The sequence below is a fragment of the Ovis aries genome, chromosome 7, assembly GCF_016772045.2.
Source record: "Ovis aries strain OAR_USU_Benz2616 breed Rambouillet chromosome 7, ARS-UI_Ramb_v3.0, whole genome shotgun sequence".
NCBI classification, from domain to species: Eukaryota; Metazoa; Chordata; class Mammalia; order Artiodactyla; family Bovidae; genus Ovis; species Ovis aries.
Window position 1 is genome coordinate 65,616,744 of NC_056060.1, and position 22,638 is coordinate 65,639,381.

The window sequence follows — 22,638 nt, forward strand, 5'->3', positions numbered from 1 at the left end:
GTATTTTCATAAACAATCATCAGAGGTGTAGCATTTTAAAGTAGGTTAAATATGGATGTGAGAATTGTTAGCAAAAGGTTTTGGATGATCGAATCACTAGTGTCAGCCCTACTGATTATTGAAGACACTGGTTATCCATCTGCCCCCAAGTGGCAAAGGCTTGGACAAGGCTGTCAGAGTGGCTGAGACAAAAGAGGTCTCTGTTACTAGTAGATGAGCAGCCAAGATGTACAGGAACTCTACAGAGGGTGGGAGAGTCCAAGGGAGGTTCTGCCAAGTATGGCCTGACAGTTCTTTTTTTAAACTTGCCAATACAGGACATGCTAAGTTAAAACCTCTTAACTGTTGCTTAGTTACTGCAACACAGAAAAATCCCAAGTGCTAAACTTAATGAATACCTGGATCCCTTCTTGAATGCCCAAAGAAATCTTTACAAAAAAAGACCAAACTACAGGACTAACGATCAGGACTGGATCTTGGTCTGTTTATAGAAGGGGAACGAAGACGATTGACCTGAACTAAGAAAAGCCTGTTTACAAACTTCACAAAACTTCTTATCTGAAAGGTGGTAATAAGTCTCCACCTCTGGTGAGTATGTAATAGAAATCTGATCAAATTCTAGAATGTAGCTGTTCATGATTCAGTGAGCAGCACAATTGCTGGGGATTCATGCACAGAGCTTTTAACCTTGAGCTCAGCCTGGCAGTGTGATTTGGCGCAATTGACTAGCTTCCTGTGCTGATTTACCTTATCTGTAAAACAGATGATAATGCTCAAAGTACCAAGAGGGAAAAGTGGAACATTCTTACCTCTAGCCAAATGATTCTATTTAGTATATTAGCATAACTAAAAATTACACATCTAATAATATACAGTATCTGTATAAATGCTTTTTAAAAAAAATCAGATTGTCAGGACTTCTCTGGTGGTTCAATGGCTAAGACTCTGCTCCTATGCAGGGGGCCTGGGTTCGATCCCTGGTCAGGGAATTAAGTCTCACATGCAACTAAGAACAAATAAAAGTCACTCAGTCATGTCCGACTCTGCGACCCCATGGACTATTGCCTACTAGGCTCCTCGATCCATGGGATTTTCGAAGCAAGAATGCTGGAGTGGGTTGCCATTTCCTTTTCGAAGGGATCTTTCCCATCCAGGGATTGAACCCAGGTCTCCTGCATTGTAGGCAGACACTTTACAGTCTGAGCCACCAGGAAGTCAGGCAAATTAAAAGACCTTGGTAAAATCAGAATCAGTCGAGCTTGAAGGCTAAAATGTACACAGTGTGTTGGTATGTTTATTAAACACAAAGGATGCATTATAAGTGATCATACATGCCAGTTTGCCTGAGACAACTCTGGTTTATGTTGCCCAGGTGTAATTAATAGCACACTCCTTGTAGTCTCAAAAGGGTCTGGATTTAAGGATAAATTATATGGTTATCTTGACTACTGGAAAGCAAATGGAGATTTTCCATGTTTGTTTCCTGAGATAAAAAATCATCCTAAAAAAAACATGTTTCAGCATATAATTGACCTTTCCTTCACATATATTATCTAGAGTGCCACTTACACTGCATCTTATTAAAGTGAAGAACAATATCTCACTTAATTGCAGCCACAATTGCCTTCAAAAAATTCCCAACAAAAAGAGCACATTCTGATCCTAGACCAGGAAGCTGTGACTTTTTAAATAGAGATGCTAGATATTGAGAAGGAGAGATGGGAATAGGCTTCCTACTTTTCTGGGCATCTGTCCAAAGGTTTCTGCCTCATAACCTCAAATGTCTTTTTTCCCCCCGTTCTGGAAGCAATTTCCCTTAAAGCTCCAAGTTCTTTCCTAACTTAATCCTGTCACAAACTGATGCTGAAAGCTATGTCCAGTTTCAGAGGCTCTTTAGCTGCTGCCTACAAACAGCAAATCTCTGGTAGAACTGCATTTCATTTCCAGTCCTGGGCTGATAGGAGTGCTTCTCATTCACAATGATAGTAGAGGGGAGGGGACAGTGAAATTATCAACATAGGGTATATTAGTGGCAGGAAATAAATGACGAAAACTTGTTAAACCACTTCAGAAATGTCTAAAGTAACAGTTGGCAGGAGTAGTAGTTTTCCATCTTTTTTGTTTTGAGGCACATTGAATACCAAAACTGGTGGCTCTCCTGTAAGGATTCAGTGCTTCAGGTGTTACCACACTAGTCTTCATCAAGCTGTTAGAAGAATTTCTGCTGCCACAACCAAGTTCTCAAGTCTTCTCACATGGTTACATGGCAAAGTTCTTGGAGTCGAGGAAACCATTTCTCCTTGGTGGTGGTGTACTGGTACACCAACGGTTTGAATACTGATCTTCACCACCTGCAGCATCTTCCTAGCTTAGCATTCTGACAGCATTGTCATAAAAGCACATGTCCCCCGCTGTGGCAAAAATAAATTTTTCACATTGACCACAATTTAGTTGACACATCTGTGCTTAGTGCATTATTATGCTGCAGTGGTGGTGAAGTTAGAACTGGAAACAGCTCACTGAAAACATCTGATGAAATGTTTGAATAGAAAGTGAAACCTCAAAATACTTCATTTGAATATCCATTTGCTGCTAGTACCTTTTATAACGAAATACGTGGGGGTCACATCTGACTTATTGGTTAGAAAATTATTGCTCTCAAGCAACTCATACTCTGTTTAATGAAAAGCATATTAGCATTTACCAGGGGGACGGTTGGAAGGAGAGGCAATTGAGATATGTGCATGAGGACTTGATAGAGTCTGATACTGTTCTATTGATAGGGATGATGGCTATACATGAGCATTCACTCTATTTTATTTGGTTCCAAAGATATGTAATACTCTTTGGGATGTACAATTTATATGCTAAAGCATATGGAGCCTGAGCACATAATACTGAAAGGAAACCCCAGTTTCACACAGACCCTCTTTAAGAAAGGTAGAAGGCCAGAATTCAGATATATATCAGTAGCATACAGTCATACATAGTATCAATGTTTTATTTTTTCCTAATAACAAAATCTCAGTTGCTTTAGGAAACAGATGGTTGTCATTAAGAACACAAAAGCACAGGAACTCCCTGGTGGTCCAGTGGTTAGGTCACTACTTTTCCACTGCAGAGGGCAGAGGTTCAATCCCTGGTCAAGGAACTAAGATCCTATATGCTGTAGTGTGGCCAAAAAACCCCACAAAAGCATAGAGTCTGTCCAGTGGTCCACTCAGTCTAGTGAAAGTATAACAGATACCTAAACCCAGCATGAGGCAAGTGGAGAAGTGATTATAAAGCATCCGATTATATAAGGCATTGGGTTAGGTTAGTACAAAGAGAATCCTAGAGTAAAGACAGTCCCTACACACAGGAGGAGATGATTGGGAGGATATGTTCCATGGTGGTGGCAGGATAAATGGAGAAAAGGGAGGGAAACATAATTAGAGTGAGGATGAGGTCGTATTTGTACAGTGTAAAGAGCACAGTTTCTGGAACCTGACCAGGCATATATACCACTTACTGGTGGCTCGGTGGTAAAGAATCTGCCTGCCAGTGCAGGAGATGCAGGAGATCCAGGTTCAATTCTTGGGTCAGGAAGATCCCCTAAGGAAGGAAATGGCAAACCACTCCAGTATTCTTACCTGGGAAATCCCATGGACAGAGGAACCTCAGTCAGTTCAGTTCAGTTGTTCAGTCATGTCTGACTCTTTGCAACCCCCTGGACTGCAGCACGCCAGGCTTGTCCATCATCAACTCCCAGAGCTTACTCAAACTCATGTCCATCGAGTCGGTGACGCCATCCAAGCATCTCATCCTCTGTCATCCCCCTCTCCTCCTGCCTTCAATCTTTCCCAGCATCAGGGTCTTTTCCAAGGAGTCAGTTTTTCGCATGAGGTGGCCAAAGTATTGGAGTTTCAGCTTTAGCATCAGTCCTTCCAATGAACATTCAGGACTGATTTCCTTTAGTATTGACTAGTTTGCTCTCCTTGCAGTCCAAGGGACTCTTTAGAGTCTTCTCCAGCACCACAGTTCAAAAGCATCAATTCTTCAGCACTCAAGATTTCTTTATAGTCCAATTCTCACATCCATACATGACTACTGGAAAAACCATAGCTTTGACCAGATAGACCTTTGTCAGCAAAGTAATGTCTCTGCTTTTTAATACACTGTCTAGAGGAGCCTGGCGAGCTACAGTCCACAGGGTTGCAAAACTGTTGAACACAGTTTAGTGACTAGAACAAGATATATCACATTGGATGATAACAATAATTCCTACCTCCACAAGGTTTTAAGAATTAAATGAAGTAATCCAGGTAAAGAATTTACTGCTTGATGTCATAGGCACTCAACAAATATGAACATATCATGGAACCTGGAAGGCATTTTTTCTATGTGTTACAGTCTGGCAGAGGAAAGAGAAAAGTAAACAGGCCGTTTTCATCCAGTGTGATGTTCCAGATGCAGGAGGCGCAGTTGACTCTGAGAAGACCCAGGAAGCACCTAATAATTGAACAGCTATCATGTTTTGAGCACTACAGTCTCCGAAGGGCTTGAATTGCATTATCCCATTGAGTCCCAGGGTAAAATTCAGCTCTGTGAGTACCCCCAGCTGCATTCTTTCCCCTCTGTGACGCAGGTCTCCATTCAAGGCATCTGGCACTTCAGGAAAAGGCCTGGGACATTCCCTGATAGTTGAGAATGTGCCTTGCAATGCAGGGGATGCGGGTTCAATCCCTGGTGGGGAACTAGATCCCATGTGCCATGGGGCAATAACCCAGCTCAAGGCAACTGGAGAGGCCGACATCCTGGAACCCAACTGAACCCATGCTCTACAACAAGAGAAAGCCTACACACCACAGTGAAGCCCCAGTGCAGGAAAAAAAAAAGGGGGAATACAAGAGGGAGACAGTCCTTACCTCTAGCTCCTTTGCTCCAGCCACAGTTTCCTAATCACACCCATGTAAATATGTGGTCGTTGCTCAGTTGTGTCCAACTCTGACATCCCATGAACTGTAGCCCACCAGGCTCTTCTGTCCATGGGATTTCCCGGCAAGAATACTGGAGTGAGTTGCTATTTCATTCTCCAGGGGATCTTCCCCATCCAAGGATTGAACCCCGGTCTCCCGCATCGCAGGCAGATTCTTTACCGTCTTTACTCAGTTTTAAAGCAGCTGACTTTGGGGTGGGCTAAGGACTGTATGAGTGAGTTTCCGGTGGGATGAGAGGCAGGCAAGTACTCTGAGGGGAAGTGACTGAAACAGGTTGAGTGTAGCTATTCTACCACTGAGGAGCCTGTGTTCCCAGCATTCCAGAGAATGGCCAGCCCCACCCTGGAACAGCTTTCCCAGCATTACTCCCAGTGACAGCAGCAGCATACCTGGGAACACAACTCACTTCATGGCTGCCCACAGCTACACCATTCCTTCCTGCTGGGCTGTGGGAGCACACAAGACCTATTCATTACAGAGCCTCGGGCCACTCGGAACTCTGAACACCTCATTTTTAAACAGAGAGCCCTGCTTTTCCAAGGCTCCTTTGCTCCAAATTACATGAGAGATTTTAGCCCATATACAGTGATGGGCTACTTGGATCAGGGAATAGATAAGAGGGTCATTTCTTGGAATGTGTGTGAGAGGATCTGAGCCTTGGATAAAGGGAATTGAAAAGATTCTGACCTAAGACGAAGGCAGACAGAACAGCCCTAACTTAAATGAGCAAAAATATATCAGCACCAAGAGTTTTTCATTCAACTGTTATTTTTATTAACCACTGACTCTGCCAAATGTTAGTAATTTAATAGTGAAGTATTCAGTTTCTGCTCTCACACAGCTCACAAGTTAGTGGAGGAGACAACTACTAAATAATATTAATTACACTTGTGATACGGGCTTCCCTTGTGGCTCAGCTGGTAAAGAATCCACCTGCAATGTGGGAGACCTGGGTTTTATCCCTGGGTTGGGAATACCCCCTGGAGAAGGGAAAGGCTACCCACCCCAGTATTCTGGCCTGGAGAATTCCAAGGACTGTATAGTCCATGGGTTCACAAAGAGTCAGACACAACTCAGCGACTTTCACTTTCACACTTGTGATAAATGATGGGGAGGAAAGTATAACTTAATATATAGGAGTCAAGTAAAGCTTGCCAGAGGCAACGACATTTGAGCTGCCATCTGAAGGATGAGCAGGACTTTGGCAGGAGACAAATTGGGAGAAGGGTGACCGGAAGACAATATAAGAGGGCCAAGTGGGCAACCCTTGTGTGCAGGAGGGAGGGCCAGGAGTGGGGGTACTTGCCTCCATGTGGATGGTGAAAGTTGCTCAGTCATGTCCAACTCTTTGCGACCCCATGGACTATACAGTCCATGGAATTCTCCAGGCCAGAATACTGGAGTGGGTAGCCTTTCCCTTCTTCAGGGGATCTTCCCAACCCAGGAACTGAACCAGGGTCTCCTTCTTCGCAGGTGGATTCTTTACCAACTGAGCTATGAGAGACGCCTCCATGTGGTAGAGGATGTGAAACAGAGCACAAACAACAGGGTGGAAGACTTGTGATTGGCTCTACTTCCTTCCCCCCAGTTTTATCTACTAGATTAAGTCAGCTGTGTTCCCACTGACAAATGCAGAGACTCCAATAAACTCAGTTTCAAGTCTTTAGGCTCTCTTGACCATCCAGGGTAACCATATCAGGGAGATCCTTTTCATAGAGATCTGGGTTTTCTGCGGTCCCATTAAACTAATATTTTCCCAGCCTGGTGTAAGAGGCAGTCTTCTTTTTATAACCTTAATATGCTTCAAAGTGCCTGACTTTGCCACACTCAATAAGCCATTTAGTGGAAGAATCATTGTCAGCACTGTGCTGACTGGGGAATGGGCTGTCCATCCCTGGGTTTATTCCAAAGGAGAAATTAGAGAAATCCTTGATTGCATAATTTGGTCAGCTCACTTGGGAGCAACCCCAGTTTTCCTATCTTGCCATAGATTTCTTTCTAACCCGTTTCTCATACTATGCTTTACATTGACTATTTAATAAACTTTGTAATCCAAGCATTTCAGTTTGTTGTGTGATCTTTTATATTCCATGAATTCTGGGACAACTTGTCTAGTAGTATATTTAGAGGCTGTTATTAGATGAAGATAATTTTCCACATAACAGAGTGACACACACACACACACACACACAGATTTTTTAAATTAGCTGATCTAATCAATGACATTGATAAACCTAGGCTAGTATGGGTCTTCCTTGGTGACTCAGACAGTAAAGAACTTACCTGCAATGCAGAAGACCCAGGTTCAATCCCTGGGTTGGGAAGATCCCCTGGAGAAGGGAATAACAACCCATTCCAGTATTCTTGCCTAGAGAATCCCATGGACAGAGGAGCCTGGAGGGCTACAGTCCATGAAATCGAAAAAAGTCGGACATCACTGAGTGACTAACACTTTTACTTTCAGGCTTATCAGGGGGAAAAAAGGAAATACAAATTACCAGTATCAGGAATGAGAGATGACATTTCTACACATTCTGCAGATTCTAAAAGAAGAATAAGGAAATATTAACAACTTTATGCCAATAAGGGCTTCCCTCATAGCTCAGTTGGTAAAGAATCCACCTGCAATGCAGGAGACCCTGGTTTGATTCCTGGGTCAGGAAGATCCACTGGAAAAGGGATAGGCTACCCACTCCAGTATTCTTGGGCTTCCCTTGTGGCTCAGCTGGTAAAGAATCCGCTCGCAATGCAGGAGACCTGGGCTCGATCCCTGAGTTTGGAAGATCCCCTGGAGAAGGGAAAGGCTACCCATTCCAGTATTCTAGCCTGGAGAATTCCATGGACTGCACAATCTGGGGTCACAAAGAGTCATACACCACTGAGCGACTTTCACATGCCAATAATTTCAACAACTTAGATGAAAGTGACAAATTCCTTGGAAAACATAAACTATCAATCCTCACTCAAGAAGAAACAATAATCTAAATAGCACTATCTTTTAAGGAAATTGAAGTTATAATTTAAAACCTCATTGTGGGATTTCCCTGGTGGTCCAGTGGTTAAGAATCCACCTGCCAATGCAGGGGACATGGGTTTGATCCCTGGTCTGGGAGGATCCCACATGCCGAGGGGCAACCAGGCCCATGGTGTCACAACTACTGAAGCCCATGCACCTAGAGCCTGTGCTAAACAAGAGGCTACTGCAGTAAGAAGCCTGCGCACCACAACTAGAGAGTAGCCCCCCAGCCCCCCACAGCAACGAGAGAAAGCCCGCACACAGCCAAGACCCAGCGCAGCCAGAAATATAAAAGCAACAACAGTAAAACCTTTCCATTATGATACAGCCACTTTGGAAAACAGCCTGGCGGTTTCTTCAAATGTTAAACGCAGAGTCACTATATGATTCAGTAATCCTACTCCTTAGGTATATACTCAAGAAAAATGAAGACATGTTCACACAAACACTTGTACACAGATGTTCATAGCAGCATTATTCATGACAGCCAAAATGTGGAAACAATCCAGATTCATCAACTGATAAACAGATAAACAAAATCTGGTATATGCATACCATAAAATAGACCTAAAAAGGAATGAAATATTGACATATGCTATAGCATAGATAAACCTTGAAAACATCCAAATCAAAGAAGCCAGTCACAAAAGACCACATTGGGAATGATTCCATTTATACGAAATGTCCAGAATTAGCAAAACCATAGAAGTAGATAGGTGATTGCCAGGGCCTGGGGACAGTGGGGAAAATTAGGGTGACTCCTAGTAGGTACAGAGTTTCTCTTTGGGGGAATGAAACTGTTATGGAATTTTGATTGTGGTAATGGATGCACAACTCTATAAATACAGTAAAATCCACAGAATTGTACCTTCTAAAAGGGTGAACTTTATGCTCTATGAATTACATCCTAGTAAAGCTATTATTTATATATAGCCATCTATATAATTCACCATATTAAGGACTATAAAAGAAAAAGTCTAAATTGTATCAATAGATGCAGAAAATCACCTGGCAAAATCCAACATTGATTCTTGGTTAAAAGAAAAAAAAAAACCTCCTAGCAGACTAGGAATAGAAGGGAACTTCCTCAGTCTGTTTTAGGGCATCTACAGATAACATCATACTAAATGATAAGAGACTGAAGGTTTTCCCTCTAAAATCAGGAATAAGGGAAGGATGTGTGCTTTCACCACTTCTATTTAACACTGTTCTGATTCAAGCCAGTATAATAAGGCAAGAAAAAGAAACAAAACACAATCAGATTGAAAAGGAAGTAGTAAAACTGTCTATTCAGAGAGGACATGGTTGTCAATGAAGAAAATCCTATGGAGTCTATAAAAATAGCTTCTCAGTAATAACTGAGTTAGCATGACTGCTGGATACAAGTTCAATATATAAAAAATCAACCAAATTTCTTATATTAGCAAACAATTGAAAATTGAAATAAAAAACATACCATTTTGGAACTTTTCTGGCAGTCCAATGCTAGGACCCAGCACCTACATTGCCACATGCCTGAATTCAATCCCTGGTCAAGGAACTAAGATCCTGCAGCATGGCAAAAAAAAAAAAAAATCATACCATTTACTCTATTTCCAAAAATGTCAAATATATAACCATGAAACTGACAGAAGAAGTCCAAGTCCTGCACACTGAAAACGATCAATACAAAACATAGCTAAAAAAAATTAAAGGAGACCTCAACAAATGAATAGATACTCGATGGTCCAGAAGACAGTATTGTTAAGATGTCAGTTCTTCTTGAATTTACATATAAAGCTATTCTACTCAAAGCCCCAGCAGGTTTTTGTGTAAAACTTGACAAACTTATTCTAAATTTTATTTGAAAATGAAGACCTAGAATAGCTAAATGACTGTGGAAAAGACACAGTAATCAAGACAGTACAGTGTTGGCATGAAGACAGATCACTGGGGGAAAAATAGAGTGTGGAAATAGACTACACATATATGGTAAATTGATTTTTCAACAAACATGTAAAGTGATTTAGCAGAGAAAGGACTATCTTAAGACTGCTGAAATATTGGCTACCCAAGGGGGATAAAAACTATTCTGATTTATGTCTCACACCATATACAAAATTTAGTTTAACATTTACAGACTTAAACATAAAACTTAAAACTATAAAACTTCTAGAAGAAAGTATAGGAGAAAATCTTTGTGACCTTGGATAAGAATAACAAAAGCATGGTCCCTAAAATAAAAAAAACTAATAAATTGTATTTCTTTAAGAATTTTAAAGTCTCAAAACTCAAAAATAAGAAAACAAAAACCCCATTGAAACAGTGCAAATACCAAGTCTCCTGTAAATGTGTTACCATATTCTCATGATTTCAAAAAGAAAAAAGAAAGAGAATTAAAAAATTATAAGAAGTTTTAATTGAGCAAACAAATACTTTGAACAGATAATTCATCAAAAAAATACATGGATGGCAAAAAAAAGCATATTTTAAAACACTCAACATCATTAGTCATTAGGGAAATCAAAATTAAAATCATAAAGAGATACCACTACACACTTATTAGAATATCCAAAATTAAAAAGACTGATCATACCAACTGTCGTCAGTGATGTACAGCAACTGGACCTCTCATACACTGCTGAGGAGAATGCAAAATGGTACAAACACTTGGAAAATAATTTGGCAATTTCTTTAAAAAAATTAATCTTTACCTGCCTTATGACCTATCCATTCTATTCCCAGGAAAAATGTAAGAATGTGCCCATACAAAAATTTGTAAACAAATGTTCACAGAATTTTTATTTCTAATATTTCAAAACCAGAAACAACCCAAATGTCCATCAGGAGGTGAATATATAAACAAATTGTGGTATATCTACTTAGCAGTTGATAAATTCAACAGAGGAGAATTACTGAGCCACTGATACACTCAAGAGCCTGGATGAAACTCAAAATAATGCTGAGTGAAAAGCCAAAAGTATAGTGCACACTATATGATTTCAGTTATATACAGTTCTAAGGACTGGAAGCTAATCCATAGAGGAAGAATAGTGATTGCCTGAGGACAAATAAAGGGATTACAAAAAGATATAAGGAAAGACCTTCTTCTACCAGCAAGAGGACAATTTGCTGAAGGCTCAGATGAAAGTTAGCATTTTTTAGCAATAAACTATTTTAAATTAAAAAAAGATATAAGGAAACTTTGGGAGATTATGGATGTATTATTCATTAACTTGATTATGGTTTCATAGGTGTGTACATGTTAAAACTTATAATATTATATACTTTAAATATATACAGTGTATGTTACCTCTCAATTACTTCAATAAAACTGTTTAAAAAGATCAGAGAATAGAGTTAGCCAAAATAAATGTAATACCTATTAAAAAAAATAATAGCCAACATTTATTGAACATTTGGATTTCCCTGGTGGCTCAGACGGTAAAGCATCTGCCTACAATGTGCAAGACACGGGTTCAATCCCTAGGTTGGGAAGATCTCCTGGAGAAGGAAGTGGCAACCCACTCAAGTATTCTTGCCTGGAAAATCCCATGGATGGAGGAACCTGGTAGGCTACAGTCCATGGGGTCACAAAGAGTCGGACACAACTGAGCAACTTCACTTTCACTTTTCATTGAACATTTTAGAATGGTAAACAATATGCTAATTAAGTTACTAGTTCCCAGTAACTTTATAAGGGAGGCAGTATTATTTCGATTAAGTAACTCACTCAAATTACATAAACCAATGAGATGCTACGCCAGAACTCAAACCCTTGACTTCACTGCCTGTAATCATACCCTCTGGACACCATGATTCCAAGAGGCCTTCAAGGAATTTGCAGCCCAGTGGTGAGGCGGATGGCCTTCCCAGGTGGCTCAGTGGTAAAGGAGCTACCTGCCAACGCAGGAGACGCAGGTTCCATCCCTGGGTTGGAAGGATTCCCCTAGAGGAGGAAATGGCAACCCACTCCAGTATTCCTACCTGGAGTATTCCATGGATAGAGGAGCCTGGCAGGCTACAGTACATGCGGTCAGAGTTGGGCATGACTGACTAAGCACGCACTCACGGAGAGACAGATGCCACCACAGATACCATCTCCCAACTATAACAGAGTCACTGACGGGGAAAGAGAGAGAAATTTTAGTAAAGCTGAAACTAAGCCAGACCACCGGCCGAATAACATGGGCAAGGCTCTAGATACAGAGTCCTGGTACCTCTGTAGGGCCACTGGAGAACGGAGGGGCTGGTGGGAAGGGATGGGAAGTCTCTATGTAGACCAAAGGAGATTGGACCATACACACTTAGTTCAGGCAGGGCTCCTTCAGTTCTGCCCAAGTTAATCAGAAGCAATTGATCAAACATTGTCTTTTCCCATTTCAGGAATATGAAGATAGGTTTTTAATTGAAAGACCTAAATTAGAACCTTGGGCGAGTCCTTTCACTGCTTAGTATTCCCACTGCCTCATGTCTAAGGTGGGGAAGTTGAACTAGGTATTGCTGTGGTTCCCTCTAGGTCTCCCGTGCTCTGTCCCAGCCTGTTATGGTTTTCTCAGAGTATGAAGGCTCTGCTGGCCATCCAGGAAGTGTCTAGTAGGGTGACTTTACTTCTCTCAGCAGCTCTGCTGACTACACGGAAGCATACTGAGATCATAAAGTAGCATCATCAGATGACTAAAAAGGAAAATCATTAACTATGGATGCCTTTATATTAATAGTTACTTTTCTGATTAAATAATAGAGGTTAATCATAGACATTTAAGGAAATACAGACTGTGAGAAAAGAGTTAACTCAGCAGGTCTGGTTGCCTACTCACTACCTGTATTCAAGGGACCCGTGATTAACCCTTACCCAACTCCTGGGAATGTGGCCTTAGAGTGTTCTTTCTGTTAGTGATTGATGGGTGTGTTATATACACCTGGAGCCATGGACCATATCATTACCTGCTTGTCAGGTTGCTTTGCACTAACACAAAAATCGACGGTCTGCACCTGGTTTCATTGTTAGGGTCCTGAGTTTACCTTCTCATGGTTGGTTGCATAACAGGAGATACCTATGTGACCAGCTCCCCATAAAAACTTTGGACTCTGAGACTCACAAGGCTTCTAGGGGCAAAGACAGTTCACAGATGAGTCCGTGGTCAACAGTGAAAGAGTACTCCTGTGTGACCTCAGACAAGGAAGGACATTGGAAGCCTGGGTGGACTCTCTCTGGATCCCATTAATGCATATCTTCCTCCTGCTGCTTTTGCTCTGAACCTTTGCTATCATAAATCTCAGTGAGAATAACCTGCTACTAGGTCTCATGGGTCCTTCTGATGAATCACTGAAGGAAACACAATACACACACACACACACACACACACACACACACATATATAAATAAAAATCCCTCCACCTAAATATAACCATTGGGCTAACTTTAAAAACAGGTCTTACCAGTCAGAATGGCCACCATCAAAAAATCTACAAATTCCGGAGAGGGTGTGGAGAAAAGGGAATCCTCTTGCACTGTTGTGGGAATGTAAACTGATACAGCCACTATGGAGAACAGTATGGGGATTCCTTAAAAACTAGAATTAAAACTACCATATGACTCAGCAATCCCACTACCTGGGCATAAACCCTGAGAAAAGCATAATTGAAAAAGACACTTGTACCTCAGTGTTCACGGCAGCACTATTTACAATAGCTAGGATATGGAGGCAACCTAGATGTCCATCGACAGATGGATGGATAAAGAGGCTGTGTACATATATATGGAACATTACTCAGCCATAAAAAGGAACACATTTGAGTCAGTTTTAATGAGGTGGATGAACTACAGACTGTTATACAGAGTGAAGTAAATCAGAAAGAGAAAAACAAATACCATACATTATTGAATATATATGGAATCTATAAAAATGGTACTGATGAACTTCTTTGCAGGGCAGCAATAGAAACGTGGCAGATGGTGACTGCAGCCATGAAATTAAAAGATGCTTGCTCCTTGGAAGAAAAGCTATGACCAACTTAGATAGTATATTAAAAAGCAGAGACATGACTTTGCCAACAAAGGTCCATCTAGCCAAAGCTATAGTTTCTCCAGTAGTCGTGTATGGATATAAGAGTTGGACTATAAAGAAAGCTGAGCACAGAAGAATTGGATGCTTTTGAACTGTGGTATTGGTGAAGACTCTTGAGAGTCTTTTGTACTGCAAGAAGATCAAACCAGTCAATCCTAAAGGAAATCAGTCCTGAATATTCATTGGAAGGACTGATGCTGAAGCTGAAACTCCAATACTTTGGCCACCGGATGTGCAGAACTGACTCATTGGAAAAGACCCTGATGCTGGGAAAGATTGAAGGCAGGAGGACAAGGGGACAACAGAGGATGAGATGGTTGGATGGCATCACCAACTCCTGATGGACATGAGTTTGAGCAAGCTCTGGGAGTTGGTGATGGACAGGGAAGCCTGGCGTGCTGCAATCCCTGGGGTTGCAAAGAGTCAGACACGACTGAGTGACTGAACTGAACTGAACTGAAGAGAGATGCAGACATAGAGAACAGACGATGAAGACATAGAGAACAGACTTGTGGAGATAGTGGGTGAAGTAGAGGATGGGATGAATTGAGAGAGTAGCTGGTGGGAATTTGCTATATGATGCAGTGAGCTCAAACTCAGTGCTCTGTGACAACCTAGAGGGGTGGGAGGTGGGAGAGAGAGGTTCAAGAGGCAAGGGACATACGTATACCTATGGCTGATTCATGTTGATGTATGTCAGAAATCAATACAACATTGTAAAGCAATTATCCTCCAATTAAAAAAAAAAGCAAAACAGATCTTGACTGCTCAAAGATGGTGTTGAGGGCAAGGAAGCAAGCCCCTAATGCTCCAAAGCTGAAGCCAAAGCAAAGCCTTCGAAGGCTAAGAAAGCAGTGTTGAAAGGTACCCACAGCCACAAAAAAAAAAAAAGATCTGGACATAACCCACCTTCCTAAGTCCCAAAACACTGCAGCTCAGGAGACAGCCCAAATATCCTTGGAAGAGCGCCCCTAGGAGAAACAAGCTTGACCACTATGTCATCACCAAGTTCCCCCTCACCACCAAATCAACTGCGAAGGAAACAGAAGACAGCAGCTCACTGGTGTTCACTGCGGATGTCAAGGCCAAGAAGCACCACATGAAACACGATGTGAAGAAGCTCTACGACACTGATGTGGCTGAGGTCAACAACTTGGTCAGGCCTAACGGAGAGAAGAAGGCATATGTTTGACTGGCTCTTATGGTGCTTTGGATGTTGCCTGCAAAATTGGGATCATCTAAACTGAGTCCAGCCGGCTAATTCCAAGTATAAAAGTTTTCACTATTAAAAAAAAAATAATAACAGATTTTGACCAATTAAATAATCTTGTGAAAGTTTTTCTAAATTGTCAGAAGGCAAACAACTGTTAATTGATGATAAGCTGTATGATGAAGATTAAATTTTATGGGAGCCTCATATTAAGACTTAAAAGAATAGTTTTGCTGTTTCAAATAATTACCAACATTTATTGAACTTACTTTTGTGACATAATAATGGTTTCATCTTCCCTGGTGGCTCAGGCAGTAAACAATCTGACTGCAGTGTAGGAGACCTGGGTTCGATCCCTTGGAGAAGAAAATGGCAATCCACTCCAGTACTTTTGCTTGGAGAATTCCATGGATGGAGGAGCCTGGAGGGTATGGGCATGAGGTTGCAAAGAATCAGACACGACTGAGCAACGAACACTTTCACTCTTCAAACTCCACATTATTCAAGGGTCAACTGTACACACATACACACACATAGTTTTAGTTCAAGGATTTGGCTCACATGACTGTGGGCTCTGACAAGTCTGGAATTTGTAGGGCAGGTTGAAAATTCAGGGAAAAGTTTTGATGTTGTAGTATTGAATTTAAAATCTGTAGACTAGAAACACAGAGTTTCTTTGTTGTGGCCATGAAGTAGAATATCTTTGGGAAACCTCAGTATTTGCTCTTAAGGATAAAGGCCCACCTGCATTTTGAAGGTAGAAAAGTACCGATTTAAATGTTAACCACACATAAAATTAACTATCATAGTTGTGATCTTTCCTTTTTAAAGAGGAAAGGGAGGGTGGATTCCCAAATGTGATCCACTATCACAAGACTAACCCTGAGATGTGCGTGCTCCCAAGTGGACAACCAGCCCCGGTACCCCAGTCACAAGCGTCTCCCCTTAGCCACAGCCATGCAAGTCTGGCTTTGGCCAGAAGAGGGCACTGCCACCTACTTGTGTGACTATCTGCTTGGGAACCAATAGGATGGAAGAGGTTTTGACATGACTTTCAATTAATTATTATTTTTTACAGCCCCTGAGTTACCATAGCACAACCTTGATAGAATAAATGCCTGTAAACTTTTAGTTTCACTGTGAGACCAAAGCACCTCCCTGTCATCACTGAAACTTGAGGTTCAATAATGCAAGAGGACGTAGAATCCACATGTCCTTTGCCTTCCCTGGTGCAGTTAGGCAGAGCCACACTAAATGTTTTTTTCAGATCAAGAAAATCCAGGCTGATGCAGAGGAAAGGAGGAAGTTGAGGCATTTGGGGACTGACAGGAAGAACTGGGAAGACCCCATGACTTAGTTGGTAAAGAATCCACCTGCACTGCAGGAGACCCAGATTCGATTCGATTCGATCCCCTGGTGGGGAAGACCCCTTGGAGAAGGAACTGGGAACCCACGCAGTATTCTTGCCTGGAGAATTCACTGAACAGAGGAGCCTGGTGGGCTACAGTCCACTGGGTCGCAAAGAGTTGGACATGACTTAGTGACTAAATCACTGGGCCTCCAAGCAGGTAAGGAATCTTCTGGTAAGATACAGAGGAGGCAGGCTTGGGAGGTTACTCTCTGTGCTTGGGTTTGAGAGAATAATACTACAGGCCCCTCTGGCAAAACCACTTGGCCTAGCAGAGCAGTTAATCTAATCTCTGGATTTTTAATTGGAAATGGAAATTCACATAAGTATAGTTCTTTAGTTCTCGTTAATAATTAAAAGCCTCCTTCCCCTGCTTCCATGTTAATGACAGCTTCCATTCATGCAACTTGAGATTTTGCAGAGAGGGCTTTCCCACCCACAGCAAGGAACAGAGCAGATACTGATTATTTCCACTTTACAGCTGAGGAAACACAGAGGGTGAATGATTTGCTCTGGCTCCCTATAATTTAAGCCTGGGAGGGGACTAGATGCCTGGGGCCCGAGAGCCTTGTGCTCTGTCCCCTATCAAAAACACATTCCTAACCCTCAGCACTGCTGTTTCCAAGGTCTATTAAAAGCTGAATGTATGCAAACCCCATGACCAGCAATTCCACTTGGAGGAATGTATACAGCGGAGACACATGCACGCAGGCCCCGAAAGTATATGCAATACTGTTCATAGCAGAATAACGTGAACTGGCCCCAGAGGGAAACCAACCCCAAGACCAACCAACACAGAATGGACAAGTAGACTGTGGTATATTTCTATCATGAAGTCCATGTGGTAATGAGAATAAATGAACAAGATTTATGCAAAATGTGAAAATTTTCACAAATTATATAAAGTTCAAAACAGCCAAATTAATACAAAATATTGAAAGGCTGGGGCTTCCCTGTTAGCTCAGATGGTAAAGAATCTTCCTGTAATGCAGGAGACCTGGGTTTGATTCCATGAACAGAGGAGCCTGGCAGGCTACAGTCCATGGGATTGCAAAGAGTCGGACACGTTAGCGGTTATACCACTACTAGTAACTGGGACAGGGACACAGGGGTCTACTGGGGTGCCGGTAATGTTCTACTTCTGGGCCTAGGCAGTAGTCATCTGAGTGGGACAGGGGTGTCAGTTTGCATAAATTCGCCAAGCTGGATATAAAAAGTTAAATAACTTTTCCATGAGCAACTTTATTACTGCTCAAATGTGGCTCATCCCTGATGAAAGCAGACTTGTTTGTTGCTCGACTCCAACAGTGACCACATCACCATTCCCCAGAGAGTTCTCGAAGGGTTGAGAGAGCAGGTCAACATCTGCCTTTGCCTTTGTGCGTGCAAAAATGCATTTCAGGAGGGCTGCCACACAGGAAGTTCATCCCCAGCCTCCACTACTACAAACATATGTTCATTTGGGGTGTCCAGAAAGTGAAAAAGGAAACATGCAAGCAGGTGAGTCAAACCCAGCAAACATCTCCAAATGGCAAAGCTTCCCTGCCTGTCTCGCTTTTAACACTAGCACTACCTTGCAGGGAAAACAGAACAAGAAATCTAACCCCTGCACCCCAAAGATGCAGATGGCACCTCTAGACAAGAGAGTCTCAAAACACAAAACACAGGGCAGCAAACTGAAGCTGCTCAAAATTCCATGGCAGGGCCTGATGAACTCATAAATGGAACCAGATTTCCTGTTGCCCAGAGTACAGCCTGCTTCTCATCAGCCCTTATTGCTTCTAACAGGATGAGGGGGCTTGAAAATCTTAAAGGACAAAAGTACAACAACATGTTAGATCAAGGATTGGCTATCTTCATCCATGGGCCAAGGACATTTGGTCTAGGGCTACACACACACACCCACACAAACACACACACACCCTGGCTCCCCCTGCTGCTTTGGAGAGTTTCTCACACCGCTTCAGCTGCTTCTGTCTCCTATGTCAGTGATTACTGCTGTTTCGGACTCTCAATCCATCTCGGGATGTAAGAGTGGAAATCTTAAAAACCACTTTGATACCTCCTCCAGCTTGATTGCATTTGGAGTAGCTGGCCTTCTTTTTCCCTCCCAATAGTCAGAGAGACACTAGCTGTACTTTTTGCACCTTTCCATGATGTGGTGAGCTTCCCTGGTGGCTCAGATGGTAAAGAATCCACCTGCAATGCGGCAGACCCAGGTTCAATCCCCGGATCGGGAATATCTGCTGGAGAAGGGAATGGCAACCCACTCCAGTATTCTTATCTGGCGACTTCCATGAACAGAGGAGCCTGGTGGGCTACAGCTCATGGGGTCGCAAAGAGCTGGACACAACTGAATGACCAACACTTTCACTTTGACGTGGTGGGGTTGTCAGGACTCTGAAAGTTGGGCCATAATGTGTACTGCGACTACAACAGCAAAACAATAGGGCAAGAGCAGAGGTCAGGACTGAGCCTGGTGGTGCTCCTCCAGGGTTTAAATGAGTCCTGGAGGAGCAGAGATACCCTGGGGTATGAATAGTTGGAGCCAGGGGTTTTCTGGCAGTGGCAACACTCAAAGTCAGTAGATGGCACAACAACATGGACCCAAAGGAATTCACTGCAGCATTGTCGTCACAGAGAAATGGGAAGCAAGCAAAGCCTCCAATGGCACAATGTGTTAAATGATGCTATCGTTACATACAATGGGTTATCATGCAGCCATGAAAATAACGAGGCAGCTCCACATTAAATAACACAGAAAATGGTCTACACTTTAATGTTAAATGATAAAGGCAAGCTGGAGACAACTACATAAAGCATGATTCCATTTATATATTTTAAAAATCCTGTATGCTCACCCCCACAGTCTCCCACATGCCAGTATTGGTAAATGATCTAGAAGAATGCACATTCACCAGGTTACATCTAGGAAAGGGAACTGAAGTAGGTGAGGAGGAACATTCCAAATTTGGCATTCCTGTTTTTATTATTTATGCTGTACCAGTAGCTCTTTCGGAGAAGGCAATGGCACCCCACTCCAGTACTCTCACCTGGAAAATCCCATGGATGGAGGAGCCTGGTAGGCTGCAGTCCTTGGGGTCGCTAAGAGTCGGACACGACTGAGCGACTTCACTTTAACTTTTCAGTTTCATGCATTGGAGAAGGAAATGGCAACTCACTCCAGTGTTCTTCCCTGGAGAATCCCAGGGACGGGGGAGCCTGGTGGGCTGCCGTCTATGGGGTCGCACAGGGTCGAACATGACTGAAGTGACTTAGCAGCAGCAGTAGCTCTTTAGTGATTAAAAAAAAACAAAACTCAAAAGCCAGGGCGGGGACTTCCTTGGCAGTCCAGTGGTGAAGAATCTGCCTTGTAATACAGGGCACATGGGTAGGATCCCTGGTCAGAAAACTAAGATCCCACATGCCACAGAGCAATGAAGCCTGTGTGCCACACCTAGAGGGTCTATGCCCCAAAAAGAAAGATCCTGCATGACAACGAAGATTCTGCATGTTGCAACTAAGATCCCATGCAGCCAAATAAAAAATAAATACATAGCATCAATTTAAAAAATAATAATAAAAAAAAGCCAAGGCTACAGGGGTGGGGTATGAAGGAGGCACATCTGCTGGGCGTGGTCAGCACAGCCAGAGGCTTCTATGAGTCAGGATCAAGGACTGGGGAGTAGATTCACCCAGAATTTTGGCAGAGACTCGCAGCTCCTCGATATGCATAACAGGTTTTTCTCCTGTGTTTTCTCTTTGGGGTCATGTGCTTTGGGTTCTTTGGGTCACTTCCAACCCAAGGCAGCCGGAGGAGAAGGGCCCCTCCCTAGGAGGTGCCCATTTGGCCTGAAGCCTTAACAGAGAGGCCTCTTTTCTTTAGTGCATATTTCCTTGGGGTTCTTTTCCTGGGCCTTTGCCATCAGAGCACAAGCTCTCCAGGGGCCAAAGAAAAGGGACTCAGCGCTTGGCCAACTTTTAGTCAAGACTACTGCTCTTCTCTTGGGGAGGTTTTCTTAAAATATAAGCCTCAAATATATAGACACACACATTGAAATAAAGAATAAAGGCTTTGTTACATTAGCAAGTGGCCCATGCTGGGTAAAATGGAAATTTTCATCCATTCTGGAATGAGTGCAAATTGGTTAAGAGCCTTTCAAAGAGCAATTGGGCAATATCAAGAGTCTAAAATATTTTCATACTATTTTATCCAGTAATAAAACTTCTGGGAATTTCTTCTAATGAAATACAAAATGCCTCAAATAGGAAAATGCATAGGAAGATTGTTTTCATTATGTTTCCTTTTTATAATAGTTAAAACTTGGAAACAAACTAAATGGTCAACAATGGCAGGTGATTGGTAAAACATGTGTGCTCCATGGAACACTGCACAACAATCAAAATGTATAACAAAAATTTGTAATAAGAAATTCAAATGTACTAGTGATGGCCTCGTAGCTTTTTTTGGTACAAAAGTACTTTAGCACTTATATAAAAGCTCATCATAAGAAAGAATAAACAAGTTCAGGCCTTTGAGTGAGTGAGTGAAAGTCACTCAGTCATGTCAGACTGTTTGTGATCCCATGGCCTATAACGTCCATGGAATTCCCTAGGCCAAAATACTGGAGTGAGTAGCCTTTCCCTTCTCCAGGGGATCTTCCCAACCCAGGGATCAAACCCAGGTCTCCCACATTGCAAGCAGATTCTTTACCAGCTGAGCCACAAGGGCAGCCCAAGAATATCGGGTAGCTAATAGTGGGTAGCCAATAGTGGGTAGCCCATCCCTTCTCCAGAGGATCTTCCTGACCCAGGAATCAAACCAGGGTCTCCAGCATTACAGGGGGATTCTTTATCAACTGAGCTATATCCCAATCTAACTAAAACAGAATGGGAAAGACTAGAGATCTCTTCAAGAAAATTAGAGATACCAAGGGAACATTTCATGCAAAGATGGGCTCGATAAAGGACAGAAATGGTCTGGACCTAACAGAAGCAGAAGATATTAAGAAGAGGTGGCAAGAATACACAGAAGAACTGTACAAAAAAGATCTCCACGACCCAGATAATCATGATGATGTGATCACTAATCTAGAGCCAGACATCTTGGAATGTGAAGTCAAGTGGGCCTTAGAAAGCATCACTACCAACAAAGCTAGTGGAGGTGATGGAATTCCAGTTGATCTGTTTCAAATCCTGAAAGATGATGCTGTGAAAGTGCTGAACTCAATATGCCAGCAAATTTGGAAAACTCAGCAGTTTTCCAAACTGGACTGGAAAAGGTCAGTTTTCATTCCAATTCCAAAGAGAGGCAATGCAAAAGAACACTCAAACTACCGCACAATTGCACTCATCTCACATGCTAGTAAAGTAATACTCAAAATTCTCCAAGCCAGACTTCAGCAATACGTGAACTGTGAACTCCCTAACATTCAAGCTGGTTTTAGAAAAGGCAGAGGAACCAGAGATCAAATTGCCAACATCCACTGGATCAGGGAAAAAGCAAGAGAGTTCCAGAAAAACATCTATTTCTGCTTTATTGACTATGCCAAAGCCTTTGACTGTGTGGATCACAATAAACTGTGGAAAATTCTGAAAGAGATGGGAATACAGACCACCTGACCTGCCTCTTGAGAAATCTGTATGCAGGTCAGGAAGCAACAGTAAGAACTGGACATGGAACAACAGACTGGTTCCAAATAGGAAAAGGAGTATGTCAAGGCTGTATACTGTCACCCTGCTTATTTAACTTCTATACAGAGTACATCATGAGAAACGCTGGACTGGAAGAAACACAAGCTGGAATCAAGATTGCTGGGAGAAATATCAATCACCTCAGATATGCAGATGACACCACCCTTATGGCAGAAAGTGAAGAGGAACTCAAAAGCCTCTTCATGAAAGTGAAAGAGGAGAGTGAAAAAGTTGGCTTAAAGCTCAACATTCAGAAAACGAAGATCATGGCATCTGGTCCC

At 42.3% G+C, this 22,638-nt stretch overlaps 1 protein-coding gene and 1 pseudogene across 1 annotated transcript in view; one reads left to right on the forward strand and one right to left on the reverse strand.

The window, feature by feature from the left end:
• The window catches only part of WDHD1 (WD repeat and HMG-box DNA binding protein 1), a 151,753-nt gene that overhangs the window by 88,886 nt on the left and 40,229 nt on the right, over positions 1 to 22,638 (reverse strand). Inside the window, exon 3 of the mRNA XM_042252549.2 lies at positions 15,525 to 15,676. The gene's annotated coding sequence lies outside the window, so the exon portion shown is untranslated. The remainder of the gene's footprint in view (positions 1 to 15,524; positions 15,677 to 22,638) is intronic.
• LOC106991283 (large ribosomal subunit protein uL23-like) lies at positions 14,820 to 15,416 on the forward strand (annotated as a pseudogene).